This window comes from Cyprinus carpio, chromosome A22 (genome assembly GCF_018340385.1).
Source record: "Cyprinus carpio isolate SPL01 chromosome A22, ASM1834038v1, whole genome shotgun sequence".
NCBI classification, from domain to species: domain Eukaryota; kingdom Metazoa; phylum Chordata; class Actinopteri; order Cypriniformes; family Cyprinidae; genus Cyprinus; species Cyprinus carpio.
Window position 1 is genome coordinate 16,331,086 of NC_056593.1, and position 25,984 is coordinate 16,357,069.

General features: G+C 37.6%; 1 protein-coding gene and 1 long non-coding RNA gene across 2 annotated transcripts in view; both read right to left on the bottom strand.

Moving 5' to 3' along the window:
- LOC109052145 (cullin-associated NEDD8-dissociated protein 1-like) overlaps positions 1 to 25,984 on the bottom strand; it is a 149,678-nt gene that overhangs the window by 118,372 nt on the left and 5,322 nt on the right.
- LOC122134917 lies at positions 18,676 to 23,995 on the bottom strand. Its single transcript, XR_006153213.1, has 3 exons — positions 23,975 to 23,995; positions 19,418 to 19,559; positions 18,676 to 18,745 (listed from the first exon to the last, which is right to left on the bottom strand). It is a non-coding gene; the product is annotated as an uncharacterized LOC122134917 (long non-coding RNA).

The following is a 25,984-nucleotide window of genomic DNA, read 5'->3' on the forward strand; positions in this document are numbered from 1 at the left end:
GCCATTCACCCTGCAAAAAACTTAAAAAAAGAACAAGAAAACTCTGAACGTTTTCTTTAACAGGTTATGGTTTGAATTAAATTACATAGCAGTTAGCAAGGAACTGATGATATTTAATATTAGGCTACAGTACTGAAAAGGTTTAGTCTGCAGTTTTGTTTTCACGCTGTTTTTTATTGGAATCAAATATGGGACGTCCGTGGTGAAGACGGCACTTGACAATTGCCCAGAGTAACGTGCCTCAAAGTACAGAGATTTATGTTTAACAACAAGACTAAGCACTTTCAGCAATGCGTTATTTCTAACAGAATAAATGTTTTTTGTTGCCACACCATTGATCTGACGTTGTGCAAAAGGCAAATGATGTCTTTCCAGATTCTTGCAGATGTGGTGGTCAATCAGAAGGCACAAAGCATTTAAACGACAGTCTCTAAAAAACCTGTCATTATTACTTTTCATTACTAAACTTAATCACTTTGAAACTTTGTAGGGCTATATCACTTGAAATCTCGTAGGCTATATGGCTATGAGTTAACGGTGCATTTACAATTATTTTTTTAGTTTATAAATAATTGGTTTTTGTTTTGTTAAATTATTAGGATGTGTTTCTTGCAACAAGGCAATGAAATTTTGTAGGATAAAACTCTTAAGTAAATAAAACAAGCTAAAAGACCCGTTAGCTGTAATATGCACATATTTCATCATATGCATTTTGTCCCAATCTGTATCTTCCTGCCCTTGTCATCCATAACGCAGAAAATTCTGGCGAGGTTAGTTTCACACAATGATCCTCCAGAGGTTAACTGAGAGCTTTTCAGTTCTGAACTCTGGAAACTGGGTAGTAATGAAGACACGCCCACAATCATGTTGGCAGTCATGGTTTTATTATGAAGCGCGCATCATACAACGCACGAAGGACAGAAAAATCCTTAAAGGCACAGTACACTCTAAATAATAACAAATTGTTTAATAGTATCGCTAACACCTGCTTGGTGAAAAACGTGTGACGCTCTGAAACCACATGAGAGTGAGTAGGAATCTTGAAGAAAATACGGTTTTAAAGCCTAGGTAAAAAATGGGGTGGTGGGTGTGGGGGGGGTGGGTGTATATACAAAAACTTAGCGAAACGTCTATGTAATGCATTTCCATTTTTTTTGCAACATTTACAGACTCAGTCATATAATTGTCTCTGTGTGTAACAACTTTAAAACAACAACAGTCATAATAAGTGGCTCTTTCTGAGCAGATGTGTGAAAATTGGTAAAATTATGACATGGAAAAAAAAAAAAACAATAATTCCTCTACTGTAAACAAAAGGATTTTACCCAAAATCAAAGGAAAAAAAAGAAAAAAAAGAAAACATTATATATATATATATATATATATATACACACCATCATCACATATATATATATATAATATATATATATATATATATATATATATATATACAACAACACATCACACACACACAACACACACACACACACACACACATCATATATATATATATATATATATATATATATATACACCATTTTTATATATATATATAAAATAAAATTAAGGACCATTAAAAATTTTATTATGCCGATTTAAAAAAAATAATAATAATAATTAATAATATAATAATTAACTAATGTTGCATCACTAATGAGATTTCAAATATGGACTCATCGTCATAGGACTAAATGTATATATATATATAATTTTTTTTATTCACAATTGCAATTCTACCATCTCACAACTGAGTTCACATTCGCAATTAAACAAATAAACAATTAAAAGTTAGGTGTGAATTTTTATCTCACAATTTTTTTTTTTCTCGCAATTGCAATTTTATATCTAACAATTCCAATGTTCCTCAGATCAGAAGATTACAAGTTTATTTCTCGCAATTGCGAGTTAACGTGGAAAACAAAAAAAGTCAGTAATTGCGGGAAAAAGGACAGAACTGTGAGAATATAAACAATAAAAATATAAATTTGCGAGAAAAAGTTTTCCAAATTAAAAAAGTGAATATTTTTTATCCCGTTGTGGAACAAGATCTGTCTTTTAAATATTAAAACTCAAAATAAAAACATTCTGAAAAGTTACAGTAATTTTTGTATGTTCGTTTGATTTGGGGAAAATACAGATAAAGTATAATGCGATCGCTCTATATGCTCTAACTAGTACATCTAGATATTCTACGTTCCATCTTTTTTCAATTTTCTTATAGTTTCTTTGTAATAATGCCAAAGATGTTTAACCAATAATATGGAAGATGATATAACTCTTAACAGGGTTATACGGGACAGCAGTGGCAGCACAGGCATTACACAGCAGTAAAGAATGGAGCAACAGCAGCATTTGGCAGGGTAATCCTTGGTGTAGACTTTGTGTTCGGTTTCCATATACAAAATAAATTGTGGGTTGTTCTCATTCCAGGGACGTAATGCACTCGCGTGTGATTGGGAATCAGCTCAATGGTGCTCTGGAAAAATGAAAACACGGATCAGACCTGCTCTGCTCTCCATACAATATAACATTTCTTCCTCAATTATTTCTTAAACGGTTTTCTATTAATACTTTTAGAGAAATAAATCATAAAACATTGTGTCTGTTTGTATATATATTGGGAATATATGGGCTTTTGACAAGCTATAATCTGGTCCACAGGACTGAGCCAACATGAAGAGTAATTTAATCAATCCCAGAAGAATGGGAGGCGGAGATGTGGATTTAAAGAGACAAGCACAGGTTTTTTTTTACCTGTTGCAGAATACGGAACGTGGGGCGAACTGAGCCAGGTGTTCTTTCCGGCACTTTTCAGACGTTGAGTTTACAGAATGCTGTCTGGGAAAGTGACAAACGATTAAACATGCATGATGAGTCAAAAACTTCAGTGTCATTGCCAACAAACAAGGTTGTATTGTAAAAATAAGTGTTGCATTCATATTAGGGTCAAATTCATGTTTAATTATTAGGTTTTTTTTTTTCTTAACCTTCAAGTTGTGTTCAGTCATTTTGAGGATTTTCTTTTTTCTCCCAAAAATGCTAGTTAATGTTATCACATGGGACTGAAACTTATGACTTTTGCTTCCACAGGGTATAACAATTTCCCAAAATATGTACTTTTTTGGCATTTATCCCACCTTGTTAAATTTATGGTTGTTCCTTGCAAAACCGATTGGCCGCCAAAGGAATTGGCTTTTAAATTTCTCATTGTGCTATAGTCTACCAAATATTGAATTATTAACTTGTTTTTTTTTTTTTCTTCAGTGAGAAGTTGGTATATCTGTTGTTGGAAATGTTTTTGGAACTGATTACTGATATGAGCTTACGCACCCCACAAATATAATATATAATGCGCCCAAATAATAATTATACGCGAACCAGTTCAAAAAGAAATACAAAACCATGTGCGAATAAAATTGAATGTAAGATTTGGTGGGAGTGTGATTGGTGAATACTGGTGTATAGCATAATGAAAGATTTACAAGGCAATTTTTTATGGTTAAACATCATTTATATATATATATGTTTGCTATTTTACAAACATGTATTTTATTTTAAAATAGTGTCTATTAGTTTATATTGAGTTTACTTAAGTTTTGTTAGGACCACTTCCAAACCTTTTTCTACCTAAGAATGAAAACAGGCTCTTTTTGCTGCTGCCATCTTTTTTTTGTTTTTAAAAGGAATAGTCCACCCCAAAATGATATTTTGTCATTAACACTGACCCCCATGGCGTCCAAAACCCGTTAAAACTTTGTTGTCTTCGGAACACAATTAAGATATTTGGATGAAAAAGGGAGGGCTTGTGATGTCCCATAGACTGCCAAATAAATAACAGATTCAAAAGTCCATAAAAGTATTAAAGTCGTCGTGAGACTTTGGAGAAACACAGCGGAGAATGTTGACAAGGAATTGTTGAGTGAAATAATAGTGTTTTCCTGTCACTTCACAATTATAACGCAAGCCTAGCATCTCCTGAACAATTTACGTCTGATGCAGGATGGAGTATTCTGACAATGACTTTCATTCCCTGTTCGGACCCGATGTTATTTATTTGGCAGTCTATGGGACAGTCACAGGCCTCCGGTTTCACATCCCAATAAGTATCTTAACTTGTGTCCGAAGACGAACAAAGACTTTTACGGGTTTGGAACGACATGGGGGTAACCGGTGTTACTGACAAAATTTCAATTTTGGGGTGGAGTATCCTTTAAGAAACACCTTTTTCACAAGTGAACATGCGCAACCGTTTTCACTAGCTGGTCTCATGTTTGAAATATGCTGCTTAAACTGAAATAATCAGAGATTTTGATAATAATAGACTACTGAGAAACACTGACTTCATTCAGGTAGAAATGCAGAGCTGTAGGTGCTACACAGCAGACCAAGTTTTTATTTCAATACATTTGGTTTTAAGAAATGGCCTTTACAGACTGCTTTTGAGTTCAATATGTTTCCATAGTTGTCAAATAACAGGAAATGTATTATCTTATGAACCCATTAAATAACAAAGGCATTGTGAGCCCCATGATGTTTTGCTCACCACTGGTGTTTTTCTGTAAGATGTTTATCTATGTCAGTAATTGATCAAGAAGCTCAACCGGAATCCCGAACCCTGTCAAGACGAGCCACATAAGGTTGATTGTTGTTCTTCCTGAGAAGATAAAAGAAAACAAACAGAAGAATTGTTGTGAAAAGTGTGTTGTAAAAAGAGGTGTAGACACTGTTTCTCACCATGTGTTTTTAAGTCTGATGAAGAAGAGGAGCTTTCCTTGCCCTTTCGAATGTTTTGCAGGTGATTGAACGGCTCCTCCACAGGAATGACACCTGAAAATACAGAGAACTGAAAGAGTACTGGATTCTTACATTTTCTGAGGAAATGTACTGTTTGACCCGTACAAAACCAACAGCAACAATGTGAACAAGAATCTGAGAAAAAAATGAAAGTTGCAAGATTGCGTATTGAATTATTGTTTATTTTTGCACTGGAAAACTCTATATTAAACCATTTAGCATCAGAAGAAAAGCCGTTTCTATTTTGGATACTAAATGGTTACCAAATCAATTTTGAAGGAATGTCATCATTGCTAGCTAGCACAATTCTTATTTATGTCGATTATCAGAAGGTAGGATATGCGCAACCAAATTTTGGTTTAATAATAAAATAAAAGAAGTGCACTTAAATTATGCATCATTATTGACTTATAATAAATATTTATGTCCAATTGCCAAAATGAGGAAGGACGCTTTCTCTTAACATATTGATATATTGTGTATTCCTCCACAACCAAAAATTTCTGGCTTCTAGCAATCTTTAATTTCTATGTGCATTTTATCCCCAGGACGTGCAATATTTCTGCCAAGGCTCTTTTTCCTATTTTGTCATGCAATGTATTAAGCAGTCTAGATGATGACTAATGTTCATCATAATCATCATCCACTGGGCCAATCATCACTTAAAACATCCAATAAAATATTTAAAACATCCTACATCATAGAACAATTTCTACTATTAAAAAAAAAAAAAAAAAAAGTGTGAAATTTAAATTTGCAATAATAAATAAACTAAATCCGGATTTTTTAAAGATGAAATTAAATTAATAAAATACAAGCATCCGAGTTGTCAATCAGAGGGATGCCGTCGACCTAATCATGCCAGGCCTGACACACTTACAGCGTGAACGCGGAAGTCGACCCCATGCATGCAGATCCAGAGCGGTAGTACAATAGACTCATTATAAGAAAACCACAGAAAGGAAAAACCGGATGAAAATGATTAAATGACATCTGATCGGCGTACGGTGATTAAATGACATCTTCACACATCTACTGCAAGACAGATCTACCAGATTCAGGCATGAATGACAGCCCTGTGTTTTGAATCCAACAACTAAATTAATCAAGATGACTTTTTCATTGAACTTGATGAATGGAAAACTGGATGAATGTTTTACTTTGAAAAGTTTTACTTTGACAGTGGGACAGATTTTTGCAGTCTTGGAAAAGAGGGACAGGGATGGGAACGGGATGCTCCACGGAGCAGGAGCACTCCGAAGCCATTCCACCACCTGACCTGATCAAGAAGGGACATACCATATTTAAACATATAATTTAGAGGTTATATAGAAATATATTTGGGGTTAGAATGACTTTTATCACCATGTATGGTTCACTGTCCCCCATTCTGTGGTTATGGACTCAGTAAAAGTCTCAGCGGTACTGTTCGGAGAAAATAGAAATAGATATCCATGTTATATGAAAGCATGGCTGCTATATATGCGGATGTGAGTGTGTTGTAAATGGGTGAGCTCACCCGATATGGTGAGCGGTACTGGAGGTCTGGAACACCATCTCTTTGGCTGGTTTTAGAGCTGTAACAGCATTGCCTTGCTGGGCATATTTTAGAGGCCTCATGAGCGGTTTTCGTGATGGCAGGAAATGCTGCGAGGAAATGACCACCTCGGTGAACTTCAGCTGGGTTCGCAACTTATAACCAGTCGTTTACAACACTACATTTTCATACAAAAATGAACAAATGAACGAATGAATCAACCATTCTAGCAAATTAAATTGAAAAATGTTTACAAAACATTTCCATTATCTGAAAAAAAAACCATTAACCTCAGTGTAAGTTGAAGTACTAAACATCAAAAAATAAAAATAAAAGTTAATAAAAACTATAGACATATTTTAAAATAAAAAAAAAATAAAAGTTAATAAAAACTATAGACATATTTCTCAACATGGGACATCTAAAAATAAAAACCTTGGTAAACTTACCTAATATGCGAGGATTGTAATAAAATAACACAGTGCTGCCCTGCAAAAAATAAAATTATATATATATATAATCCTTGTATGTATATGATTCTTTTGTATTTTTTTTTCTTTTTTCAAAAAGGCCCCATGAGGCGCAGTCTTAGCGCATGAATGATTGAATGAATGAATCAAGCCATTGATGTAGCAAATAAATTGAAAGTGTACGAAATATTTCCCTTATTTGAACACAAAGAAACATTACGTACTAAATGTCAAAAAATAAAAATAAAAAATTTTAAAATAAACACTAAAACAAACTGAACTAAAACTAAAAACAGGAAATACAAAAATTAAAACCTAAAACTAAAATAATTTATCAGTGATATGTAAAATAACTGTGCCAAAATAAAAATATTGATACAAAAAAAAAGATGGAATGTTTTTTTTTTTGATTTGTATAAAAATAATTCTTTTTTTTATTTACAATGCAGTCTTAAAGTATCAATAACAATCATTTATAAAAATGTATTTACCCTTACATTTATTTATTTCTGTAAAACTGTTAATTGTGATTTATTCTTTTTTGTTAATTATATTTTTAAAATTTTAGTTACATGTTATTTCCTATTTCAATATGAAAATGAGAGGGGGTGGGTTAGTTTAGCCCGCTGGCTGATTGTTGAAGTCACATGGTAAGCTGCATTAGATCCTTGCCCATTCACCTTAACTCAAAAGTTGGTTTCGCAGCCCAACACCCTGAGCACACAAGTCATTATTTCAACTACTCAAAAACAGGGTGGAGTCTAAATAATCAAGAAGTGCCTCAAGAATACCAGTTAGGCAAGTCAGGAAAAAAACAACATGACCACATGAAACAGACTAGACAAAGGATGGGGTGAGTATAAAGGATTCATCAGGGGAAAATCATAAATTGGAATTTCTTTTACATTTTTCCACTAATGAAGCATTTTAGCCCCGAATGTACCAAGATAGAGAACAAGAAAAAAAAATCCCACGAGGTTAGAAATGGTGTAAATCTGTTTAAACTGCCATCATGAATCGTTTTATTGTATAGTGATGGAGTTATTACTCGACGCTCTCTGTCCGGAGCTCTGGCCGGGGGTGTGCGTTGAGCCGCCTTCCCAAAATCTGACGGGGGAATAACTGTGGATGTAATAAAAAAAATCACTGTCTCGTTTCATTACCATCATTTTGCTCTCGGTTGCAGATCTGAAGCTACAGAACGGTTCTCACCCATTAGGTCCCAAACCTCATAGCAGGAACGACAGGCATCGCACTCCGCAGGAGGAGCCGTCGCCCCGTCATTTGGGACTGTGTTTGATCTGATCCAGTACAACACAAAAAATTTCTTTTCAACATAGGCCGTAACCTAAGTCTAAATTTCTCAGCAGTTGTTCATTGCTGTGAGGAATACAGTAGAACGGGGAAAAATGCTTCTCTAAACGTTGTGACTGAAGTTGCTGCTTTTTTAAGTGCACTTCATTATTTGAGTCTGTAAGTTTCTGTTTTAATTTTATTTGAAGGAACTTCTCATGCACAAGGTTAAGTGATCTGAGGCATCTTTTGGAAATAATTTATGATACCTGCATAAGGGGGGGAATAAATCCAGAGGACACGAGGGGACCAGGGTGGCTTGCATCTGGTCACTATTAACAAAAAACCGAACATTGATATGTTATTAGGTTATTACACCACGACGCTGAAAAAAAGCCACAGTCTCATCTGCTATAAAAAAAGAACGAAAGAAAGGCAAGAAAGAAAAACCGCTTAAATGCCTCATTGCCCTTGACAAGTCTTATTTAACCCATGAAGCCTTAGTTCGTCATCTTTTATCGCGATTTACGAGATAAAACACGCTGCGCGTTTATGGTATTTTGATAGAAATAGCTATCGATTCTTAATTAAATTTTAAAAAAAGCTCTAATTTATCAAGCATTCGTGGGTTTTCTAAAGCGACTCGCTTTCAGACTTTGTATTAATGGTTTGTCCACATACCGCAGCAGATGCGTCCTGTCCATCTTTTGTTTTACGAGTTGTGAAACTTAGTTTTGTGAGAAGCAAGTTGAGAGTTAAGGAAGGAGGGGAAAAAAAACACAGTGTAACCAGAGATGATTCAAGGAGTTCACATCATCATAAACATTCGCTCAAAATTCATTTCCTAAGTGTACACTACTTAAAATGAGAAAATGAGATAGATAGATGATAGAAAACCTTGCTGGAGGTTTGTGCAGATGTTTTGCATCATAATATATTAGCATGTGTTGTTTTTACACTTAAACTAAAGGGGGGGGTTAAATCAGGATTTATCATCTTGCAGGTTGAAGCGTGATAAACAACATAAACGTTTCATTTGTCAGGTTCTATTAATTATAAGCTATAGCTTATATTTGAGGCACTTTTGGACAACTAATCAACCAATGTCTTCTCAAATGTTCCTGTTGCAGTCAGTGGTCTTAACAGCTGCAAAAGGATGAACTAGACCAGATGCACGGGTACGTCTGCAAGAGGTATGATATAAAAGATCGCTTTATCGTCATCTGCGGTTGTACAAACATCTGATCGACGTCTCTAAGAGTCAGTTTTACATGATTCTAAAATCATCAAACATCTTAAAGACATCTCTAACACTGTTGACGTCTATAGACGTATTACAGATAAAGCAAACAACCTAAAAATAAGTTACTAGCGATGTAATGCAGACGTCAAAAACAGACGTCTCGTGATTGTACGGTGCTGAGGAACAGGCTACTGCAATTTCTTGTATGCACAGGGATATTACTATATGTGCAATGTGGACAAACAGCAGAGATTCCATGGCCTCATGACATTTTAAATCTTGTGAGTTTTATTAACTCAGATATGAGTTAGTATTTGTATTACAGTTTTTGTTTGCATGTCATAGTTTTTAAAAACCCCAGGGGTTTTTTTCCAAGTTGAATGCATTGCATATGGGATATTACTGTGTTCTAGTGGGAGCTCTGGCATGAAGGATACTGAGCAGTACTACTAAGCAAAGGCCCATTATTACACCAAGGATGATAACTATAATAATAAGTATGATAAATATTAACTGTAAAGCTGTGTATTAATCATTCTATAGGTTTGGTTTCATGCAAGGATCTATAACTATACAGTTTTAATTAATCATTCTTAAATGAGAATAGGTGAAGTCCATATCACAGCCTACAAACGGTAATGACTTGAGGAACAGTGTTGCTTGGAATCACTTTCTGAACTTTTTTTTTTTTTTTAAGCGACATGATAAAAAACATTTAACAGCCAATCAGAATCCACCAGACTTCAAACGGTAATGAGCATTTAAAGTGCAGACAAACAAAACTGTGCGCGCGCTCAGGGCCGCGTTTTAACTATGAGGGAACCATGGGGCTGCAGACCGGGGCCCTTAACACTAGGGGGGGCCCGAGACAATGCTCTTTTGACTTGTTTTGATCAAGGTAATTTGTGGGTAGGGAGCATCACTGTCACACACCCAATCATGGGGTCACAGTGGAACGAAGGTTCTGATTTGTAAGATTATTAAATCGGTAATCTTGTTTAGTACATTCATTTTTAGCCTACTATGGGATTATATGTGCGATGGTGTTGTGTTTAGTGTATTTCACGAGTACAACGTGTGTGGTGACGCCTTCTACACTCGAAAGCCTACCCACGTATCACATTCAGATCTCAGGATTTGTTATGCACCACAGGACTGTGATCGAGTTTTGGCGAATTATGGCTAAGTAGTATGAATCGTACAATCTTCTTTGTGCAATTTTGTATGATTTGTTTGAGAACCACTGAGGGTTAGGTTTAGGGGTGTTTCTTCCTAGATATGTGTTCGTAGATGCTCACTAGCAGCTGTTTCTATGGGCCACAATTCCGTTGGAAGGGTCGACTTGAAGTCATTCACCATAGTAGCCTAATCAATGGAATATTCGAAGTGGTTCCGCCCCTCACTCTCGCATCTAACTGGAAGGGTACAAGTTTTCTCGGGACTTTAAATCCGGGCGGTTTTTTACACACATCGGCTGTGAGGGAGTGTGGCATCTTCGAATATTCTTTTATTATATGGTGAATGACGGTCAAGTTGACCATTGCAAGATGGCGGATGCGTCTACGGCATGGAGCTGTCGAATGAGGCATATGTCTATCAACCTTATTTTCAATGCTGGAAGTAAGCCGCTTTTCTGGATGTGGAGAACTTCGGGTCATTAGGAAGGAACGAGAAAGAAAAACCAAAGGGCAGTAAACGGTAAAACTGTTTGATTACAAAACCAGTTGGTCATAATTAGTAATACATTAAAATAATACGGTCAAGAAAAACCAGTTTGCACTTCAAGCACAAAAATGGTTTGTACAGCTAAAATAGCTGGACGCGGATGAGAGATGGCCACACCCACTCTTATGGGACAAAATAAGGTGGATACATATCTCGGTTTTCCCACTTAAAAAAATCCCATGTACAAATTTATATATTTATCGAAACGGATTAGCACATACAAATATATATATTATAATATATATCTATATATTATATATATATCGCATAAAGATACATAAAACTAAAAAAATAAAATGCAAAATATACACTTACTATAGTAGCTAAACATATAACTAGGGGATGAAAAGCAACTAATTATAAGAATCAAAATAAACAAAAAACAAATAAAAAAAAATGCTACCAAAAGGGCTAGGAAGTGTTGTTTGTGGATCTATCTAAAAAAAAAAAAAAAAATAAAATAAAAACCTGAGGACATGTTCTAAATTTAGTTGGTTGTTTTATATGTAACCACTGACCTATTAGATCCATTATAGATAAGTGGTTCTAACGTGTAATAATTTAAATAACAATTAATTAATTTAACGTTTTTGCTGTATTAGTTATAAGCCTGTGCTATTAGATCCATTATAGAAAGTTTAACCAAAATCATTTTAAACACATGTTGTGGACGGCCATACTTCAGAGCAGGAGCCGACTTCCAGCTGTTCGCTATCCTTTCCGGGACGTCGCTGCGTTCACTTCCTTCTCTTTCTCCAGGACTGTCCGCGGTAGAGACAGGCCCCGAACGGTGTGAGCGCAAAACAAAATCTCAATTTAATCCTTTTACATGTGGATTAAAATAAGCTAGCTTTTGAAGTCTGCAGAAGGGCTGCATTAGAGTCCCGCTGTATTGGCATCGCGCTTACATTTCTTTGTGCTTCGGGAGCGATAGAACAGGCGATATTTACACGAAAATTAACACTCGGGTCTGTACATGGCGGCCCTCGTGGAGCGCGTGAAACACCGCAGACAAAAATACAACACCACTGTTCTGCTCGGCTGTAACCATAGATGCTGCGCAAGGTATAATTTTATTGCATTGCTGTAGTTTATTATTCTTGAGACGAAGAGTTACAAGCTAGCTAATGTGCTAAACACATGCTAAGTCGCTCGATTAGTCAAAGTTGCAAGTCGTTTTTCAAATAGAATGATTTATTGGATTTTTCCGATCTTTTTATGCAGGTGGACGTTATTGTATTGTATCCGTGTTTCTGAACGCAGGGTCTCATTCATATTTCTGCAAGTTGGCTATGTAGGCATCATGGTTCAAACTCCGACCCTCACCAAACCTCAAATCTCAAGAAAAGGACGAAGAAGTTCATCCGCATCAGTCCGACCGCTATGTCAAGATCAAGGGGGGAGCCCGGAATATCCGGAACTGGAAGCCGTGGTTTCTAGAGGCTTAGAAAAGTTGCAGAGATGCAGATCACAGGGTTGTGACGTAGTGGAGACTTCTAAACAGTGTTGACATGAAATGAATGAAACCCCTGCTTGTGTGTTTTTAAACGCTTGTTATCCGAATAAGCCACTCCAAGGTGTCCCACATAAAATAATATCTTAGCAGTTAAACTACATACGGCTTTTTGCAAAAAAATACATGTTAAAATCTTTCTTGCCACAGAAGCTGATATGTTTAAGAGATCTTGTGAATGTCGATCTATTACACGTTTTCTTCTTTTAATCATTTTTACTCATAATTAGGAAGAAAATATCAGTGGTTACTTTGGTTTCATTGTGACTTGAAACTTTACTTTGTACTTTCCATTAGAAGTTTTTTTTTTTTCCCTTTACAAGTGCAGTGGCTTTATCAAATTATTTTCCATGATTGCTGGCCAAATCATGGAAAGCCATTGATCAGAAGATCCGAAACCACTCTTGTACAAGTTCTCTAATGATCTTGGGGCGGTTTCTTTTTGAGTTTTTCAAATGCTATGGCACTGCCACATTTATTCATGTTAAAGAGTAAGAGAGCAACTAAAGCAGTTCAACTGATGGAGGTCCCGTGTTAATTTAACCTTCAAGTACATCCATGATCTAATGTGACCTCTCTGTAGAAAAACTGGAGGAAGCCCAGAGGTATTTACAACAGAGTGCGCAGACCTTCAAGGGTCAGATGTTGTGCCCAACACGGTTATGGAAGTAACAAGAAGACCAAACACACTGCCCTCCGGATTCAGGAAGTTCTTGGTCCACAATGTCAAGGAGCTTGAAGTCCTCATGAGGCAACAAGTAAGGGTTTTTTATATATTGCCACTTTTTATATCTAAGTAAGTGTGTTTACTATTGCATGTAAATTCTTAGAAAGTGGTTCTTTGTGGTCTTGGTAATATGTAACTAGTAGAAGTATTTGTTTTTAAAAACGGGTTGGACTGTCTGATCCCCTCTGATCATACCTGCTGAATTGCCTATTCATCTCAGGTGTTGAATTTAGAGAAATGAGGGGGAGGAAATCCCATTCCACCTCTAGCTCTAGCCATAGCCAGCAGGTGGAAGATAATCTGCGACAAGTGGCTAGCGCTTGAATTTGGGTCTCCTCTTCTGAATGGAAATAGTTTTGTAAACTTAGTGTCCCGTGGTGAATGCTGCATTTTGCTCATTTGAAATAGTTTTCAAAATAAGAAGAATGTGTGATAATCTTAAGGGTATTCTTTCTCTGTAGGTCACATTGTGCAGAGATCGCCCACAAGTGTCTTCAAAGAACAGGAAAATCATTGTAGAGAGGGCTGCTCAATTGGCCATTAAGGTCCAAACCCCAATGCCAGACTCCGCGCGAGGAGAAAGAATAATCTGGTGTCTTGTTGTCTCTTTAATAAAGTGGAAAAAAAAAATAAACTACTCTGTCTTGTGTTATTTTTTGTCTAGACATGGGGGTTTTAAGCCTGCTCCAGGAGGCAACATTCTCCGTTTGAGAATGGAAGCCCATTTGAAATCATTTTTTTGGGCATTGTCAAATCCAGTGAGTGTATATAGTTAGGAAGTATTTGATTTTGGATGCAGCCCAGGTCTTGAAGACGACTAATGAGCTGATTACCTGAATCAGATGTGTTTGTGGGGATGAGCTGATTGCACTGTTTGGCAGGGCTCCAGGAACAGGGTTGAAAAGCCCTGGCCTAGAAGATGCATGTTGTGTAATAATCGCTCAAGCTTTAAAAAGGTTTTTGTTTTTTACAACAAAACTGTAGTCCATTGCAGGTTCTGCAACCACAAACAAAGGCTAAGGTGATTAACACTGCATTATAAATGTTCTTTATTTTCATAAAATATCCCGAGATGGCTTGAGAACACAGATAAACCATATAGTGTCCAAATTGTATGTTTATTGTGTTTGTTTCATCAGGTAAAATAAGAAAAATAACACTTTTCTCTAAAAGAAATTGAAAGTTAACATCCATATCCATAAGTTTTTCTCCCATGTAGAGAGGAGTACAGGAGTTATTTTATTTTATTTTTTTCAGATATGCATTGAATAGAAAACACCCTGTGTGTTTTTAAATGCTTGTTATCACAATAAGCCATTCCAAGATGACCTACAAGTTTTTAATATTAGGCGAACATTTTTTTTTTTTTTTATAAAAGTCCTTCATCCTTGAAAGGTGTTTTATTAGATTATGCTGGATATGCATTTCGGAGTTTTCATTTTGGATGCATAAGGTTTCCTGATAAAAGTAAGAAACTTACGTTACGATGTTTTATTATAAGGTTTATAAATAAACCTTAGATATTTTAATGATTTAAATTACAGGGTAAACAAGTGTAAATTATGCCTTTGCATATGAACGTCTTTGCGTTCAATAACGACAATGTAACACCACATAAATTTAGCCATTTTTAACAATGGTCACTGTTCACCCCCCCGTCCTTGTATACGGCGGACACCTACGTTTACTTCATAAACCTTATTAATATGACAAACTAATACATCGTTAGAAAGGGCGAGACTCCTAAATAGATATTTTACCAATTGTTTTTGTTAAAAAAATTATTGTGGAAAAGTAATTAGATTAGTTTATGACCAGCGTGCACCTCAAAAATTTCATCATAAAAGGAGTTATGACCTTGTCAAAAAAAAAGGTTTCTTCGTCGCTTTATTCTCATCACATTTAGGAAAATAATCAGGAATTCATATTTTACTTAAAAAAATTTCTTTCTCAAATCCCAATCTTTACAACCCATTTAAATCAGACATTGCATTACACGAAAATGGTACAACAATATACGGTTTTCAATATCATGTAATATAAAATGTTTTTGTTCATGAATTATACAAATTTTGTAGTTTTGGAAAGGCACTTAAGTCTATGTACCAAAATGTGAGTGACAGTTAAGGTTAAAAGCATCGAATTTTGAGGTTGTCTCCAAGGACGAAAAGGCAGAATCACCCTACCAATCTAGATATGGCCTTAGATGAATGGCAAATGGATTTGTTTCTTTTTTTCTCGTTCACCTTAGTCTTTTCTACTGCTTGGTGTCATTGCATGGTGGTGCTCAGCCTGGACTACATCCATGAGATAACAAAATCTGAATTGTAATTTCTTATGTATTAATATGATGTTAGTTCAGTACACAGCGTGACACAAACACATGTCGTAGTAATGCTACATTTTATAAGTATAGTCAGAGCTGATACTTCTTCTGAACTTGAGTGCAAAAGTGTAGTCAGTACTTTCAGCTTTCATCCTAGTCTTTTTAAAGATGAGTATCTGTACTTCTAATTGAGTGAAGGATGTGTGTACTTTTGCCATCTCTGCACAAACTATAAGGTAAACTGCAGTAGAGAGTCTTAACTGGTGTCCATCGATTCTACAGCCCCTGATAAGGGGTCTCCTTGCAGGCTGTCAAAGATGGTGGCCCCCTGTGTTGCTTCTGATCTGATTGGCAAAAGTCTGCCATAGCAGGGCTTTTTCCACCTCGCTGATGGGGCGCAGGGCGCACTGCACGCATGGCAGAGCCCTTTAGTTCTTCCGTTTCTCAAACTCTTTGCTTCACTGAACCAGGGTTTTACCTTTGTGTTTAAAAAGATGATGTTTACTGACAAGTATAAAAAGGAAAAATCTCGATTTTGTTATAAACTGCTGTCATGTTTAAACCTTACTTTGTAGTGCAAGTAGCTTTCAGTGGTTCCACTAATCTGTCCAGTCTTGTACTACAGCAGAAGGACACAGTTTTGAAAGTCTCAGCATGATGAAGGTCAGCATCTAAAAAAAGAAAAACGGAAAAACATGAGCATCTTAAAAAGGGAAATGTACCTTTTTAAGCTAACCCATATAATGGACCAACATTTAAGCATAAAGCAATTCATTCGACTGCTACCTCACTTTAAAATACACTTACTTTAATGTCATAGTGATCTTCAGGCCTCTTCAACATGGTTCAGAAATTCAAAGATGTCCAAACAGTCCATGCAGCTGTCCAGCAGAGTATACATGCATTCAAATGCCGCCTTACGGACGAGAGAACCCATCATCTACTGTGTGCTTTTAAGGGGCCCATCTCAACCTGAGACGGATTCAACATGCCGAAATTTGAAAAGATCACAACACAGAATTAAACTTGGATAGAATTTGAAATTTTTTTAGGGTTTTTTGGTAATAGGTTTCCTATATTCTACACATTGTTTTAATGGCAGTTTCCATGTGTTTTTAACATTCATAATTTTTACCTCTCAACAAGGTCTTTTCTGATCTGGGCTCCTTGTATAGATGTGGGAGAAGTGATGTCAGAAGTCCCGGATCAGGAGGGTTTGTGGGCGCTGAATTGAACATGACCAAAGCCACCACCGCCACCCGCCGAACATTGAGGTCAGGGTCCTGGAGTGTTTTCAGGAAGTCACCTATTCAAACTAAGCCATTGTGCAAGGATTTAAGAAGGTATCTGTGATTCATTTACCTATATATATGTAAAAATATATAATTTACCAATGCATCCTTTGAGGAGTGAGTCTATGGGCATGGGATTTAAGAAGGTGAACTTCACTGGAGTTACAACCTCGCGGGAAAGAGGAGACCCTGGAAAACAATACATATTCACTTGCATGTTACAGCCTAATTTATTATCAAATTTTAACGTTAAAACTGCATTTTAAGAATATATGTTTAAAAGCTAGCCCTATAATCTAAGGTCAAGATAACATTTAATCTCGTATTACCCGAGCACAGTTGTTTACTTTAGCCTTGGTATGAGGTTCAGATGGAGGGACCATGTGAGGTTTCCCCAAACAGTCGGGCTACATATGCGAGTACCCTGGCTTCTGCACATTTCACAGTCTTGAAAAGCGATCACAGAGTTCTCGACGTGAGGTTGGAGAATTCGGCTGCCAGAGCGTAATCTTCCTTGAGGGATGTGAGAAGCAGGTACTGTCTCTTTGCTGGCTTTCCGATAATCCTTGAGCATGAATGGGCGCAAATACTCCCCAAAGTCTGCACACAAATGTTCCCAAGGCAAAGATGCGTGGCAGACTGCTTCCGTCATTCGGAGAGGAACCGTAAGGTTCCATAATGACCCCTTCAGTTCCTTCTGGCCTTCGAAGTTCATAAAACGTCCAATTTCCCCAAGGCACAGCAATGAGAGAATCCTCACAGACTCTGAAGATTTGGGGTTCTTAACATCCTGGATAAGGTTGGTGACGACTCCAGAAGCCTCTTTGGGACAGGCCATTGACAAGGCTGCTACACACTTGGCCACCGAGTAGTAGGACTGTTTATGCATGGACATGGAGTCAGTTGGATCTTTGAATCATAGAAAGGCCCCCCCCCCCCTCAAAGCTTTCAGAAGATCACTGTAACCCATGTTAAAGAAGCCTCGTCAGGCATACAAGAACCTGGACAGAACTAAAGTAAAGAATTAAGAGCACCTCCTTGTAGCAGTGGAGAATGGACTAAGTTAAGCACTTCAGGTAAGATCGTTCCTCTCCACAATCTTGCTCCAAGAGGAAGGGCAACTTTGGCCTACAGAGTGATTCAGCGTTATGGCGACTGGAGATATGCAATCACTATCCTGAATCAAAGAGGTACCTCACCAGTATGGATTCTATCAAAGGTGGCTTGAAGCGTCACGTAGTGGACCCAAACAGGTTAGGGCGGTTATCGTGTTCAATTAAGGGCCCGATGGTTTTTCGCAAGAAGGATCCAAAGCATGGAATCCCTCTGTAAAAGGGTCTTAAGTCGATTTTAGTGGCGAGGAAGCGACAAGAGACCAGTCTTCACTGCGACAAGCTGGTGATTTCATTTTAAGGCCGTCCAGAAATATCTGCAATGTGGGCTGCAGGTCAGCGCCACCGCTGGTCGCCAAAAGACTCAAAATGTGGCCATGCAGGAAACAATGGCCCGTCTTTCACTCTTGGTATATGTCAGCCCCTTCAACCTCTGCAGGTGCAAGCAAACACAAAACTTAACGTAAGGTTTGCCATCAAAAGAACGGGCTTGTTCAGCGGCGCATGAGCTTGACAGTCTGCTGGGTGACTTGGAGGGCCTCAGATGTGATCTTATAAACGGGTCTTCCACGCATTGGATGACCGGTGGTAGATGGCGCTAATGTGTGGGTGGAAGATCTCTGGGTTGTGGCTACAAGAGAACATTGAGGAAAGCAAGGCGTCAATTTTCAGATTTGAAGAGGTTGACTTGTCTGTCAATGAGTAAATAATATCTAAAGAGAGATAAAAGCTGAAATTAATGTATACACTGAAATAATATGCCACAAAACTGGTTAAAATGTACAACTGGATGCAAGGGGGTCCAAAGACAACTTTGGACTAGACCAGGGTCATCAACTCTAGACCTCGAGATCCATTTTCCTGCAGAGTTTAGCTCCAACATGGATTAAACACACATACCTGCAACTTTGTAGTAATACTGAGATCTTGATTAGCTTGTTCAGGTGTGTTTGATTAGGGTTGGAGCTAAACTCTGCAGGAAAGTGGATTTTTGAGGTCCAGAGTTGAGGACCCCTGGACTAGACTCTGATGTACTTGTTTAAACTAGAGCAAGAAAAGAACAGCATTGACTAGACCTTAGTGTCCATTAGCAATAGACAACCTGAAGTAAGCATGTTAGCTGTTCTTACTCAGAATAGCGACTTAACACCATGTCTACAATGGGTGTGACTATAGTGGTGTGAACTCTCCAAACCAGTTTGTCCTTCATGTCAGATGTCAAATGGGGCATCAGTTTACTATTGGTAACTCATTGCTTTGCATCCATTTTAGACAGTATCACTGGTTATGATGGGTTCTACTGGCTTTTGATGTTTGGATGCCTCTTTTACAGTGTGGACAGGGTGTTAGCATAGCATTTTATGCTAAATCTCTTTTAATCAGACCTGGAATGAGGGCTGGTATGTGTTCTCCCAGTTGACCAGGCAGTACATTTGTCATCTCTGTCAGGAGACTGAAGCAGCTTTGCCTACATCTCATGCTTTTCTCCTTTAGCTGTCGGTGTAAAGCTTTTACAATCGTAGGTACCTGTGAGAGCAGGTGAGAGCTGTTTTTAGGAGATACACACCAGATGCTACATGGTAAGTGGGTCGATAAAACTGCAAACTTAATACCTGTTTCTCAAGAGAGAAATTTGCAGGCTCCTCTTAGGCCCCTGTGTCCAAAGTGGGACCGTGAGGGTGTCTGGTCTGTCTGAGCAAAAGCCCGAAGGATGAGGAAAATGTCAGTTAACATTGGTCCTCAGCTCTTTGAAACGGACACCAGTGTTGGGCGACGGATCTCATAGAGCTCCACCAGCAGATCCAGGCGGCGGCGATTATCGCCTCCAGACATTTCACAGAGGAACGCCGCACTTTCCCAGCTCTGTCATCATCGTCACGGTAGTCAATCATCAGACTCTATAGATTACAAGTGTGCGAAAATACAACTTTTGTGAAAAAACATGCTCGGAGTGGGCAACACTACATCCGCCATCTGCCTCATCTTACAGCTAGATAAACTTAAATTTGTATCTACCATTAGTAATAATTTGTAAAAAAAAAATAAATAAATAATCAAAAAGATAATACTGTTTTATGATTAAAGATGGAATTATTCCTCTTAAAGTTGCATAATAATGGTCAAAAAAATCACCCTGATGTTCATCCCTCTCTGTCCCTCAATGGCCATGCTGTCATCCCTGTCACCATCTCGCATCAGAAGTGTAATTGGGGTCATAGGTGATGTACTCAAAAGAATAATTTGATGATGAGTTGGATGTTAGGGGACATTTCCTTCGGAAATCTGTTAAAGAAACAGGCAATCAGTTTTGACTTAGTATTCAGAAATACAAGTATACACATATCGTAATAAATTAAAAATAGTTACAAACATGGATAAAAATAAGATATAATGTAAAGCAACATAAAAAAAAAATGAAACAAAAACGGATAAAAACATTTTATAATGTATACAAAATCTGATAGAAATTTACTCATAAAACAAAATACAACATAAAATGAACACAAAAATGACCAAAAGTGCATTTATAATTTTATAATTGAAAACAATATAATACAAGGCTTTTAAAAATTACAAAACAATGTAATTAGTGCATGTAATTTATATAATTTAAGGCAATGTAAACAAAACAAACACAAAAACAAGTAATGATAAAATAAAAAAATTTAAAAATGTAAAAAAAAGTGACAAAATATTAAAATTAAACCAAGATAATAAAATAACTCAAATATAATGCATTTAAATCCAAATAACAAAAGATGAAAAAAAGCATTCACTCATGTTGAAGAAATGATTTTTAGTTTTAGACCACTTAATAATAAGTATCTATATAGAAATAGTTGTACCTGCTAACAAAAGCTTCAAAAGCTTGAAAGCAGAACTCGCGTAGCTCATCATCCTCCACGTTACAAAATTTCACCACCATTGGCACAATCTTTTGCAGGTGTTCACCTTCAGATCATTAAAACCTCCATATTACTTGCTTGCCATATTTCCAAAATGTAATTTAAAAAACTACATCAAAATCTCCAAAAAAGACATTTTAGTACTCATCACAGTACATACATTTGACTTTATCTCTTGTTTTATCTCTGCAACACTGTTCAGTTTGCTGTGTTGGTCGTGAGGTTATATTGCCTCAACACCGAAGGACAGAATTCTAAAAGACATTGAATCATCTCACCAATCCTGTGTCCTCCTCGTCTGCTGACCGTGGCCAGGCACTGGATGTAGGTGCGGACGCTGGCGGTGGGAGGTCCGCGGGATAGTTCGCCCATGAGGTGTTCGGTGAGCTGCATGAACAGAGCCGGGCTACAACTGGGCACCAGGTGACCCAGAGCAATAATAGAGCGTTTCCTCACAGCCATATGAGGACTCGTAAGCTGAGCGAGGAGGCTGGTCAGAATCGACTGATGGAAGCTCACCAGAGCAGTGCTCAACCTGTCAAATAATGTATAAGACTGATCCCAGATAACACAGGTACGTCTGCAAGATGTCTGTTAAAGTCGCTTCATCTGGACGTATCTGCTGTGTACAAACATCTGATAGACGTCTTTAAGAGTCAGTTTACATCATTCTAAATCATAAAATCTTAAAAGCCATCTTCTTAACGTGTCTATTTTGACATCTGATAGACGTCTTTCAGATGTCAGTTTTACATTCATTCTAATCATAACCACTAAAGACATCTTCTAAACGTTATTTGACATGATAGACGTCTTTAAGATGTCAGTTTTACCTCATTCTATCAGAAACATCTTAACGACATCTACCCGGTATTGACATTGATAGAGTTTTTAAGATGTAAGTTGACATTCATTCTAAATCCTAAACATCTTAACGGACATCTTCTAAGCGTCTATTTGGACATCGGAGAGACGTCTTTAAGCTGCAATTTTACATCATTCTAAATCATAAACATTTAAAGAATCTAAGCGTCTATTTGACATCTGATAGCCGTTTCTTTAGGAGTCAGTTTCACATTCTTCTAAAATCATAAACATCTTAAAGACATCTTTTAAGCGTCTCTTTGACATCTGACCAGACGCGGTCTTTAGATGTCAGTTTTACATTCATTCTAAATCATAACATCTTAAAATTTTTAAGCGTCTATTGTAGCAGTGGAGAATGGACTAAGTTAAGCATTCAGGTAAGGATGTTCACTCCAATCTTGCTCAAAGAGAAAGGGCAAATTGGCCTACAGTGATCAGCGTTATGGCCTACTGGTGAGATATGCAGATCACTCTCCTGAATTACAAAGCAGGGTACCGCCTCATCAGTAATGGAGTTCTATCAAGGGTGGCTTGATGAAGATGTCACTGTAGTTTGTGACCATCAATTTAGGGCGGTCTATCGTGTTCAACTTAAGGGCCCGCTGGTTTTTCGCAAGAAGGACTCCAAGTCAATGGGAATCCCCTCTGTTAAAAATGGGGTCTTAAGTCATGTTAAGTGGAGCAGGAAGCGAACGAGACAAAGTCTTCACTGCGCCAAGTATGGTGATTTCATTTTTAGCCTTTCCAGACATAATATGCAATTGTGGGGCTGCAGGTCAGCGCAAAGGCGGGTCGCCAAAATGACTTCAAAATGTGGCTGGACCATGAGGAGAAAATGGCCCGCTCTTTACCTCTTGGTCTATGTCAGCCAGCCTGCAACTCTTCAAGGTGCAAGCAAACACACAATCTTAACGTAGTTGGGTTTGCCATCAAAAGACACTGAGCTTGTCCAAGCTGGCGCATGACGCTTGAAGAACTGTTGGCGATGACTGGAGGGCCCTTGTGATGTGATCTTATAAACACGGGTCTTCCATCACGCATTGGATGAACGGTGGTAAGATGACGCCTAATGCGGGTTGGAAGAAGCTCTGGGTTTGTATACTTTAAGAGAACATTGAGGGAAGCAGCAAGGCGCCAATTTCAGATTTGAAGAGGGTTTGACCTTGTCTGTCAATGAGCAAATACATCTAAAGAGAGATAAAAGCTGAAATTAATGTATACACTGAAGCCATTATGCCAAAACTGGCTTAAAATGTACAACTGGATGCTGCAAGAGGTCCAAAGACAAACTTTTGATCAGGGACTAGGGGGTCATCAACTCTAGATCTGTGGATTCATTTTTCTGTAGAGCTTAGCTCTAACCTGGATTAAACCACACCTACCTGCAAACTTTGTAGTAATACTGAAGATCTTGGATTAGCTTGTTCAGGTCGTGTTTGATTAGGGGTTGGAGCTAAAACACTTCTGCAGGAAGAGGGAAAGTGGATCTTGAGGTCCAGAGCTGAGGACCCCTGGGACTTAGACTCTGATGCAAATTTGTTTAAATCCAGAGCAAAGAAAAGAACAGCATTGAAACTAGACCTTAGGTGTCTATTAGCAAGTAGGACAACATGAAGTGAAGTACGGTTAGCTGTTCCTTACTCAGAATAGCCACTCTAACACCATGTCTACAATGGGTTGTGGACTATAGTGGTTGTGAACTCTCCAAAACCAGGTTTTGTCCCTTCATGTCAGATGTCAAATGGGGCAATCAGTTTACTTGTCATTGGTAACTTCATTGTTTTGTATCCCATTTTAGACAGTATCACTGGTTATGATGGCTCCCACTGGCTTTTGATGTTTGGATGCTCTTTTACAGTGTCGGACAGGGTGTATAGCATCAGCATTTTATGCTAAATCTCTTGTAATCAGGAACCTGGAATGAGGCTTTCGGTATGTGTTTCTCCCAGCTTGACTGTGGCAGTACATATATTTGTCATCTCTGTCAGGAGATCAGGGCGCAGCTTTGCCTAACATCCTCATGCTTTTCTCCTTTAGCTGTCGGTGTAAAGCTTTTTACAATCGGGGAGGTACCTGTGAGAGCAGGGTGAGTGAGAGCTGTTTTGTGGGAGATACACACCAGATGCTACATGTAAGTTAATTCGATAACCTGCAACACATTAATAATACCTGTTTCTTCAAGAGAGAGAAATTGCAGGTTCTCTCTCTTAGCCCCGTGTCCAAAGTGGGACCGTGAGGGTGTCTGGTCTGTCTGAGCAAAGCCACGAAGCTGAGGGAAAATGCTCGCCTTTAACATTGTCTCACGCTCTTTTGGAAACGGGACACCAGTGCTAGGCTCCATTGATCCATGAGAGCTCCACCAGTAGATCTTCAAGGCTGCTGGACTTATCGCGCCCAGACATTTCCTCTCAGAGGAACGCTGCACTTTTCCAGCTCAAGGCTCATCATCACACTGTATCTACTCATCAGAACTCTATAGATTACAAGTGTGCGACTGTGACTGAAAACATGCTCAGAGGTGGGCAACACTACATCCGCCCATCTGTCTCTATCCACAGCTTTTGCTAGATAAACTTAAATTTGTATCTTTCCCATTAGTTAATAATTTGGTAAAAAAAAAATAAATAAATAATCAAAAAGATAATACTGTTTTTTATGATTAAAGATGGAATTATTCCTCTTAAAGTTGTAGGATAATAATGGTCAAAACAAATCACCCTGATCTCATCCTTCTCCTGTCCCCAATGTTCCCTGCTGTCATCCTCGTCAATACTCAGCATCGCAGTTGTAATTGGGGTCAGAGGGTGATGTACTTCAAACATAATTTGATGATTGCTTGGCTGTTAGGGGGACATTTCCCCTTCTGACACTCTGTTAAAAGGAAACAGGAACCTAGTTTTTGACTTAGTAATTCAGATATACAAGGTATACACATATAGTAACTAAAATAAAGAAGTTACCAAAAATGACCAAACATAAGATATAATGTAAAGCAACATAAAAAAAAATGGCAAACCAAAATGATAAAAGATTTTATAATGTATACAAAAATTATGATATAATTCAATATAAACAAATACAACATAAAAATGAAACAAAATGAACAAAAAGTATATAATTTATACTGAAACAATATAATATACATATTTTAAAATTACAAAAAACAATGTAATTAAAGTAATGTAAAGTTCATTATTAATTTAAGGCAAATGTAAAAAAACAAAACAAAAAACAATGTAAATGATAAAATAAAAACTTTAAAAATGTAAAAAAAAAGTGACAAAATATTACAATTTAAACCAAGATAATGTAATAATTAACCCAAATATACATGCAATTTAAATCCAAATAAAAAAAACATGAAAAAAAAGCCATTGGGATCATGTTGGAAAGAAATGAAATTTTTAGTTTTAGACCAATTATATATATAATTATATATATAGAAATACAAATCTAAGGCTAACAAAAAGCTTCTAATAGCTTGAATGAAAGCAGACACTCACAGAGCTCATCATCCGTCCACGCTTTACAAAATTTCAGCACCACCATTGGCACAAGTCTTTGCAAGGGTGTTTCACCTTCAGATCATTAAAACTCAATATTACTATACTGTGCATATTCAAAATGTAATTTAAAACTACATCAAAATCGGCCTAAAAGACCATTTTAGTACTCAATCACCAGTACATTTTACATTGACTTCATCTCTGCAACACTCTTTCAGCTCTCTCTGCTGGTCACACGGTGACACTATATTGCCCTCAAATAATCAAGAAGACAGAATTCTAAAAGACATATTGAATCATCCTACCCAATCCCAGGTCCTCCCCGCCTGCTGACCGTGGCCCAGGCACTGATGTGGTGCGGACGCCTGGCGGAGGCGGTCCCCCGCTGGGATAGTTCACGCATGAGGTGTCTGGTGAGTCGCATGAACGAGACAAGCTATACAACTGGGCACCAGGGTGACTCCAGAGCAATAATAGAGCCGCTTCCTCACAGCCATATGAGGACTCGTGGAGTCGAGCGGAGGAGGGCTGGTCAGGATAGACTACTGATGGAAGCTCACTCAGAGAAGGTGCTTCAACCCGTCAAATAATGTATAAGGACTGATCCCAGATAACACAGGCACGCCCAGTAAGATGCGTCTGTTAAAGTTCGCCTTCATCTGGAAAGTATCTG